Raw genomic sequence first — 9,624 nt, 5'->3', positions numbered from 1 at the left:
CGAGTGCGCAGTCCGGTGTCGGTTACGTCGGCGAGGAACGGCAGATGCTGCAATCCAAGCAAGATCCTATAAGTGCTGGAGTAAACTCAGCGGGACAGGCGGCGCCTCATCCTGATAAAAAAAAAAAACTTGATTATTAAAAAAATTAGATCAATCTCTGAGATAGAGAAGAATGCACAGTAGTTTATTCAAAGGAGGGGAATTAAGAACCAGAGGACAAGTTTTACAATGGAGAAGGGAAAGATTGAATGGAAAGCCGAGGAACTTTTCACACGGGGGGGGGGGGGTGAGAGGGGGTGGGGGGATATATGGAACGAGCTGCCAGAGGAGGTCGTTGAGGCAGGTATTATTAGCAATGTTACAAAATTTTGAGATTTAAAAAATCAAGTCTGTAATTTATCCCATCCGATAAAGCATAAAAAGAAGTTTGTATTGACACCTAATTCACTTTCATATCTTCAGTATTAACAAATTTATGGCCATTTTCATACTCGAAAATTAGCCCTCTTGATTTTCTATCGGAACAATAACAAAAATTCTGTGATCGCGTGCTGTTAAAAGGGCCATAACCTTCTTAAAATATAAGAGAACTGAATGAACTTTTCAGTTATCGTTAGATTGGAACCATTCTGAACAAAACATAAAATAATCTAACTTGGATTGACCTGAAATTTAAAACATATAATTAGTTATTTACCCAATTGTAGCTAATTTCAAACTTCAATTACTAGATCTAAACATCTACCCATTTCTTAATAAATGATTAACATTTTTAAATAGCCTAAGTGTCCAAATAATATTCACAAATAATTCACAATAAAACATGATTTTTAAATCTCATTTACATCAATTTATAGGCCAAATGGAAGGAATTTAGTGTTCAATTGCTGTAAATTAAAGTCCATATTAAATCGGCTTTCTAGTGGGATCCTGTGAACGCGCTGGTTTAGAACGTTCACATTGTGCTGGATTTGTGCCCCCTCAAATGCCCAAAAAAATACTGCGGGATATAAAGAGCCCAAAATGAGCTCCTCGCAATAGAAAACTTTATATACAGGGTTCTTAAGAAACCCCTTTTAATGTAAAACATAAGTACATACCTTTAATTGTGTTTGCTTTATAAAACCTGGGGCTGCGAGAGGTCGCGGGTTTAGAGAGTGGATTTTTAAACTACTATAACTATTATACAAGGCCATAAAACTAATAATACCTTTTGCGAACGGGGTCTTTCAGCAATTTTTTCGTTAGATGATTACTAGGCTGAACAGTTTCGTTGCAAACAGCCTAGTAAAATCGCGTTTTAAACCCTGCCCCCTCTAAACCGCGCCAAAGTCACGCACACGGGCGTGGACAGATTCTCACGATGATTCCAGGTAGGTTTTGCAAACATACCTAATATTTATAACAACATTGGGACAGGCTGATGGATAGGAAGATATGGGCCAAAACACGGAGTGGACTAGTGTGGATGGGGTCATCTTGGTCAATGTACCAAAGGGCCTGTGTTTATGCTGCATGATTGACTATAGTTGTGTTGCACGGAAGGGTCCTGGGTCATAGGTCTTTCACGCATGGAGCCGCTTTACAATCAACTGGGTACATACGTCACTTCCATTACATGTTTATTGGTGCTAGAAACAGCGTACTCACACCTGTAATAACCACTAAAACCGGTTAGTTTTTTTTGCGCTGTAAAATAACTGTGCCAAGTCGGGGTGACCGTGAAACACTGCTATCCATACTTAGAGTTCCAAAGATTAAGAAAAACGAAGGTAAATAGAAGAGAGAGCTGAAGGGCAACAACAGCGGAAGTGGTTAGCGGACATTTCGCCGTTGCAGATATAAAGAAGAAGATATCGGGAAAAATTATCGCGTTTGCCCACTGCATTTGCATTAAAGTAGGCTTATTGATGTTTTTTCTTTATATTCATTTGTTATATAAAAAGTTTTTAAAAGTGAAAAATCCATCAGTAAATTGCAAAAATCGCCCATGGTTTCTCAGGTGGTGTTTTAAATCATTGCAAAAAGGAAACTCGTTCGTAAACTAAATTTACCATTTAAGAGAATCGCAAACCATAAATGCGTTTTGAAATAAATTTTACTCCGATTGCAAGCTAAGGAATGGGATAAATTGTCAGCTGTTAATTGGACATAATCAACTTCAGCAAATTTACAATATCTTTGAAAGGGACGTGGGGTGTTTGAGCTGTCAGACATTTTTATTATTTGCCAAACTATTTTCCCTCACTGTTTTCTTGTTAAAGCCTGCACAATCACCCAAACTAAAAAAACTTAAAACTTTAGTTATTTACATCCAATAACAGACAAAGCATGCAGCATGGAATGATGGTAAATGTTGCTGAAGTGATTATGTCCAATTACCAGCTGACAATATCCCCCATTCCTTAAAGGGCTTGCTCATGGTTAGCAACCTGAAGCAGACTTAACAAGAGTTTAACATCGTTGGTGTGACCTTCTGCGATAGCAGTACGGCATTCGTGACCACCGAGGACCTCCGTGGCGCTAACGGCAGGTAGTCGTGTAACTTTGTAAGGTCGGGACAAAATTCAAATTTTTGAATTTCTCCAAGAGTGACTTGAGCAGCGTTGCAACATTGTATGCCCGCAGATGCAGTGCGATATCCGTATGACTCTTGCGGGTACCGTGGGAACTCCTGCGAACGGTAAACCCCGAAGCTTGACAGAAGCGGACATTAAGGTGAGTAAAAAAAGTGCGTCTCAACTATCGCCAATGGGACCATGTGTCCATTGAGGACGTCCAACCTAATTGTCATGTTTGAGAATCTTTTTCACAGTAAAAAGACTTGCCGAGTGCCCTCCAGAAAAAGCGCAAAGAAAGGGGTCAAAGAAAGTCAGAACGTTTTTAGCCATGCAGGTAATTGAGGGAAAATACTCAGCAAGGAGAGACAGGTGGAGAGGCAAGAGGAGATTGCATTCTTTGAGATAACCACTGCCTGTGGGCTCCTTGGAGCAGGGAGAGGGTGATCAAGTGAATTTGAGATTGCCTCCCCCAGTAGCTGTTGCCTCCCCAATATCCTCAATCAGAGACGATAAACATAACAGGTAAGATGGCAGAAGGTAAGGCAATATAACGTCAACAGGAACAAGAGGGGAAATGCATGGAGTGTACCAATGCAATGCGATTCTGTATGACAAATCCAGAGAGGATTATAGAAATAGGGAGAGAAAGCGCAACCTCTGGAGACGAAGCTGCGAGTATACCGGTGCTCATGTGAGTAACTATAACAATCTATTAGTTTATGTACGGAGAACAATTCATGTTATCCATGACTTTAAAAACATACAACTTGCTACATGTAAAAGCTGTTTTTTGCAGTTACCTTTAATTATCTTTTTTTATAAGTCTGTCTGTTCCCCCGTGCAGTTGCATGTAAAAGTAGAGGCTGGCGACAGACAGACAATGAAAATAACAACCAGCCTGTACTCGAACCAACTTTGGTATAGGCATGTCCTGCAAAATGAGCCAATTCTATAAATATTATACAAGGCCATAAAACTCATAATACCTTTTGCGACGGGGTGAATCATTTGTGCCACGTGATTAACTACACTGCAGTCCACGATGGTCATTCCACGATTAACGGGGGGAAAGATCGGAGCGGACAAGTCACTCGCACAAATGACAGAATTGCCGAGTACGTGGGAACTCTTTATCTACTACCCCCCTTATATCATGCGGAACTCGTGCGGGACCACGACCAATTCCTGCTGGTGACATCTTGCGTTTCAGGCCGCACGTGGCGAACCGGCCATGAGCTTGCATCTGAGTAAAATTTATTCAACATGCATTTAATGGTTTTTAGATTATTTAAATGGTAAATTAGCATCCGAACAGCGTTTTCTTTTTGCATGTTAAAACACACTGTGGAACCATGGCGATTTTGCAATTTTGACTGATTGATTTTTCAGCTGTTAAAACTTTTTATGTAACAATGAATAAAGAAAAAAAAAAACAATAATGCCTTACTTTTGATGAAATGCAGTGAGCAAACGCGATAATCCCCGATATTTTTCTATCTGTCTTATATCTGCACCGGGAGATGTCCGCTAACCACTTTCCGCTGTTGTTGCCCCTTCAGCTCTCTATTCTCTTTACCGTTGTTTTTCCTTAATCTTTGGATCCTCTAAAGTAGGATAGCTGTGTCTCATGGGCATACCCCGACTTTGCACAGTTATTTACAGCACAAAATTAACCGTTTTAGAGCGGCTTTTTAACAGGTTTGAAAGTACGCGTTTGTAGCATCAATAACATGTACTGGAAGTGACGTGTGTACCCCAGTTGGATTTAGCGGCTCTCCGTGCTGTGAAGACCTAGGACCCGTGAACCTTTCGTGCAATCACCCTATAGCAGAGAGGGGTGTGCGGTCCGGGCAGTGGGGAGAGGGAGGTGTGCAACCCGGGCAGCGGGGGGGAGAGGGAGGTGTGGCGGCCCAGGGCAGTGGGAGAGGGGCATGGGGGGGATATACAGTGTATTGTGGGGGGAGGCGAGGGAGTACCGGGGGGGGGGGGTGGGGGGGGGGAGAGTTGAGGGGTGGGATAGGGTCTAGTGTGTGTGAAGTTGCGGGGAGGTTTACAATGATTCTTATTTAATGTCTCTTGTCTAGTCTGAAATAAAGTTCATCATTGGATATAAAATCAGAAAGAAATATAATTGTGTGTTAATATGATTATATACATTTATATCAAATGTCATGTAATGTGTGTGTTTATAACTCTATCAGTTTTATTCTTGTGGGGACAAGAATTGCACAACATGTATGAAGACTAACAGAATTATGAATCTAACCCGATAGGGTGGTTGCACGGGAAGGTCCTGGGTCACTAGGCTCGACGCAGACGGAGCCGCTAAATCCAACTGGAAGACATCCGTCACTTCCGGTATATGTTATTAATGCTAGAAACGCGTACTTTCCTACCTGTTAAAAACCGCCAAAATGTTGAATTTTTGCGCTGAAAAAAATTGTGGGAGTCGGGGTAAGTGTGAGAGACATGTACCCAACTTTAGAATTCCAAACGTGAAGCGAAATGAAGGTATAGAGAAGCGAGAACTGAAGGGACTACAGCAGCTAAAGTGCTTGGTAAACATTGAAAATATTGGAAATTATCGCGTTTGCTCACTGCATTTCATCAAGTAAGGCATTATTTGTGTTTTTTCTTGATTCCTTTGGTATCTAAAAAATTCTCAGAAGTGATAAATCTGGCTGTAAATTTTTCTTCAGATGCGTTTTCATTTTGTATGTAAAAACCCACGAGAACCATGGGCGATTTAAAAAAATTACAGCCAGATTTATCACTTCTGAAACTTTTTAGATGCCAAAGGAATCAAGAAAAAACACAAATAATGCCTTAGTTGATGAAATGCAGTGAGCAAACGGCCAATGTTCGCTAAGCACTCTTGTCTGTTGTTGTCCCTTCAGCTCTTGTTTCTATCTACCGTCATTTCTCCTCACTTTTGGAATTCTGAAGTAGGCTAAATGTCTCACACGCTTATCCCGATTTCCATAATTATTTACAGCGCAAAAATAGACAATTTCAGCGGGTTTTAACGGGCCCGCTACGCTGGAAACAATGGTAAGTGCCTATCTGCAGTACATCGCGTGTAATCCATTTGGAGTAGGGTAGCAACAGTACGGGTCATGGGTTGTGACCCGACTGCCGTGAAGCCTCCCTATATCACCAACCAAAAACTGTTCCCCCCCCGCACGTTGATAGTACCCTGTGAGTCGGGGTCGGGTCCGGGTTGGTTTCCGGTTACTACAAAGCAATTACAAACCCTGCTTGTGAGCCCATTTAAAAAGAATGATTTAAAAAGACAATTACCAGAGTCAAATTTTATTCTTGACACGAATTAATAGAAGTATGAACTGACAGAATATGAATCTAACCCTATATCACACACACAGAACTGTTGCCACGCAACTTTTATTACACTGCGAGTCGGGTCGGTGTCAGGTTAGGCTCCGGTTAAAGTAAAATGAGCTGGGAAAATGCCCAGATCCCCTCCGTAGACATACTACACGTCCTACCATTGCATTTGACAGTAGTAGCATATCTTGCTCCGCTATAGGATCTTTGCTTCACACTGAAGATAAGCACAAGTGCTGGAGTATTCAGCGGGACAGGAGGCCTCAACCTCATCAATACCTTCATTATAGATCAATCACTGAGATAGAGGAGAAGCACAGTAGTTTTATTCAAAGGAGTGGAGTTAAGAAACCAGAGGACAGTTTACAATGAAAAGGGAAAAATTTAATAGAAACTGAGGAACATTTTCACACGGGGGGGGGGTGATATATGAACACTAGGCAGATATATAACCACATTTAAAAGACATTTGGACATGCTGATGGATAGGAAAGGCTTGAAGTATATGGGCCAAACACGGAGTGAGACTAGCGTGGGATGGGTGCATCGTGGTCACAACTATGGACACGTGGGCCAAAGGGCCTGTGTTTATGCTGCATGGTTGACCATATGCGGTAGGCGGCGCGACTCTCGTCAGCAGAGACCTCTGCAGCCCGTCTGCGTTTTTATTATTTTTTTGTCCTGTTTTTCGTAGTTTTTGTTACATTTTTTGTTGGGGTATGTGTGTGGGAGGGGTTGGGGGGGATGGTGTGGAGGGAGGGAGGGAGGGGTCACTTTTTAATCTCTCCTGGCACGGGAGACCCGACCTTTCCCTTGTCGGGTCCTCGTTTGTCCGTTGGGGCTGCAATGAGAGCGGGCCCACAACAGGAAGACCGGGGTGGACTGTTGCCGACGACTCACCTCACCGTCGCGGAGCTTGGCCGAGTCCGGAGCCGGTGGTGGAGCTCTGGCTGCAGCCCGTACCTCCGGAGATTCGGAGGCTGCAACTGCGGGTCTGGCTTGCCGGCTGGCACGGGAGCCCGCGGGCACTGGAGGGAGACCGCTTTCAGGGCTCCCGCAACGCGACTTCTCCCAGCCCGGAGGTTGGGGGGTTCAGAACTCCTGGAGCGGGGCCTTACAGCACCGCCCGCATGGCTTGGAATGGCCGCGGGACTCTGCGAGTGCACGCTGGGGGCTCCAACATCAGAACCCGTGTGGCGACCTTGCACCACCCGGCGTGGCTTTAATGGCCGCGGAAACATCGCCATCGCCATACGGGGGGCTTTGGACTTTGACTCTGACATCGGGGGGGGGGAGAGTGGCAGGTGGAGAGATAAGTTTTTTTTGGCCTCCATCACACCAGCGATGTTATGGGATGTTTATGTACATTATGTTTGTGTTGTTGTGTCTTGGGTCTATTTTTTGGTAAGGTATGGCTGCAGAAACTCATTTCGTTTGGACCTCAAGGTCCAAATGACAATAAATTGAATCTTGAATCTTGAATGACTTAAGTGGATGATGACCAGTGGAGGATGGATGGGAAGAGGACATATTAGGCACACAAACTTTTATCCCCGGTGTTATCCACACATGTGTGGAGATGCTGCAATTTATAGCAATGTTACAAAATGTGCATTTAAAAAAAATCAAGTTCCTGCAATTTATCCCATCAGGGATAAAGCATAAAAAGAAGTATAATTTGACACACTAATTCACTTTCATACCTTCAGTACTTCTTGGGTATGATGCTACAAGCTTGGCACGCCCTGTATTTGGGGTAATTTCTCCCATTTCTTCTCTCCAGATCCTCTCACGCTCTGTCAGGTTGGATGGGGAGCGTTGTCTGGCTGTGTGCTTAGGGTTGTTGTCCTGTGTGGAAGGTGAAACTTTGCCCCAGTCTGAGTCCTGAACGTTCTGGAGCAGGTTTTCATCAAGGATCTCTAGGTACTTGCTCCTTTCATGTTCCGTTCCCTCGATCAGATCAGATTCACATTCAATTTTAATTGTCCTTGTCATGTGTACAGTACAGAGACAACAAAATGCATTTAGCATCTCCCTGGAAGAGCGACATAGCAAACGATTTGAATAAAAAAAAAATAATAAGTGTCCGGGGGGGGGGGTGGTGATTGGCAGTCACCGAGGTACGTTGTTGAGTAGAGTGACAGCCGCCGGGAAAGAAGCTGTTCCTCGACCTGCTGGTTCGGCAACGGAGAGACCTGTAGCGCCTCCCGGATGGTAGGAGGGTAAACAGTCCATGGTTGGGGTGAGAGAAGTCCTTGGCGATACTGAGCGCCCTCCGCAGACAACGCTTGCTTTGGACAGACTCAATGGAGGGGAGCGAGGAACCGGTGATGAGTTGGGCAATTTTCACCACCCTCTGCAATGCCTTCCGGTCGGAGACTGAACAGTTGCCATACCATACTGTGATGGCCTGCAGTTGGTAAGGATGCTCTCGATGGTGCAGCGGTAGAAGTTCACCAGGATCTGAGGAGACAGATGGACCTTCTTCAGTCTCCTCAGGAAGAAGAGACGCTGATGAGCCTTCTTGATCAGAGTAGAGGTATTGTGGGTCCAAGAGTAGGCTAGTCATCGTTGTTGCTGATGAGGCCAATAACAGGTGTATCATCTGCATACTTGATGATGGTGTTAGTACCATGTACAGGCGTGCACTCGTAGGTGAAGAAGGAGTAGAGGAGGGGGCTCAGCACACAGCCCTGTGGAACGCTGGTGTTCAGGGTGAGGGTTGAAGAGGTTTGCTGTCTACCTCAAGACTGGGGGTCTGTTGGTTAGAAAGTCCAGTATCCAGTTGCAGAGGGAGGGGTCGATGCCCAGGCGTACCGAGTTTTGGTGATTAGTTTGAGTGGTATAATGGGTGTTGAATGCTGAGCTGTAATCGATCGAAGCATTCTTTACGTAAGTGGTCTCTGTTGTCGAGGTGGGAGAGGGCGAGTGAAGTGCCGTTGAGATGGCATCCCTCCTGACTCTCCTGGTTCTTGAGGTAGGCAAACTGATAGTGATCAGCTGTGTTGGGGTCAGGCAGACCTTTTGAGGTGTGGCCAGGACCACAGCCTCTCGAAGCACTTGGTGATGATGGGGGTAAGTGCAACTGGGCGGAAGTCGTTGAGGCTTGCCGCAGTGGAGTGTTTTGGCACTGGCACGATGGAGGTGGCTTTAAGGCAGTGGGGACAAAATACTTGGGCAAAAGTGACAGGTTGATTATCGATGTCAGTCCAGACGTCTGTCAGCTGCGCAGCACAGGCTGAGCACGCGCGCCGGGAGGATGCCGTCAGGGCCCAGCAGCTTTACGTGCATTAGTCATACATCCTAGTGCCACGTATGATGTCGTAGGGGGTATATGTCGTAGGGCGGTGAGTTGTGAGGGGTTGGGGATCGCAGGTAGCACAGCCTTGATGGCTGTCTCTAGATTGTCCCTGTCGAAGCGGCCATAGAAGATGATTAAGCTCCTCTAGGAAGGAGGACGTCGCTGGATGTGGGGGTGATGTGTTGGAGGGTCTGTAGTCCGTGATGGCCTGGATGCCTTGCCACATGCGGGGTCGGTGTCGGAGTTGTTGTTGAAGTGCTCCGCAATCCTGAGCTTATGGCAGTGCTTGGCCTTCCTGATGCCCCTCTTTCAAGTTAGCCCTGGATGAACTGTAGGCTCGAGCAAAAATACGCTCATGACCATGATGAGCAGTAGCCTGACCCTCGCTGTGTGTGGGCATCCATGGCTTGCTGATTA

This window comes from Leucoraja erinacea, chromosome 1 (assembly GCF_028641065.1).
Source record: "Leucoraja erinacea ecotype New England chromosome 1, Leri_hhj_1, whole genome shotgun sequence".
NCBI classification, from domain to species: Eukaryota; Metazoa; Chordata; class Chondrichthyes; order Rajiformes; family Rajidae; genus Leucoraja; species Leucoraja erinaceus.
This window is presented reverse-complemented; position numbering follows the sequence as displayed.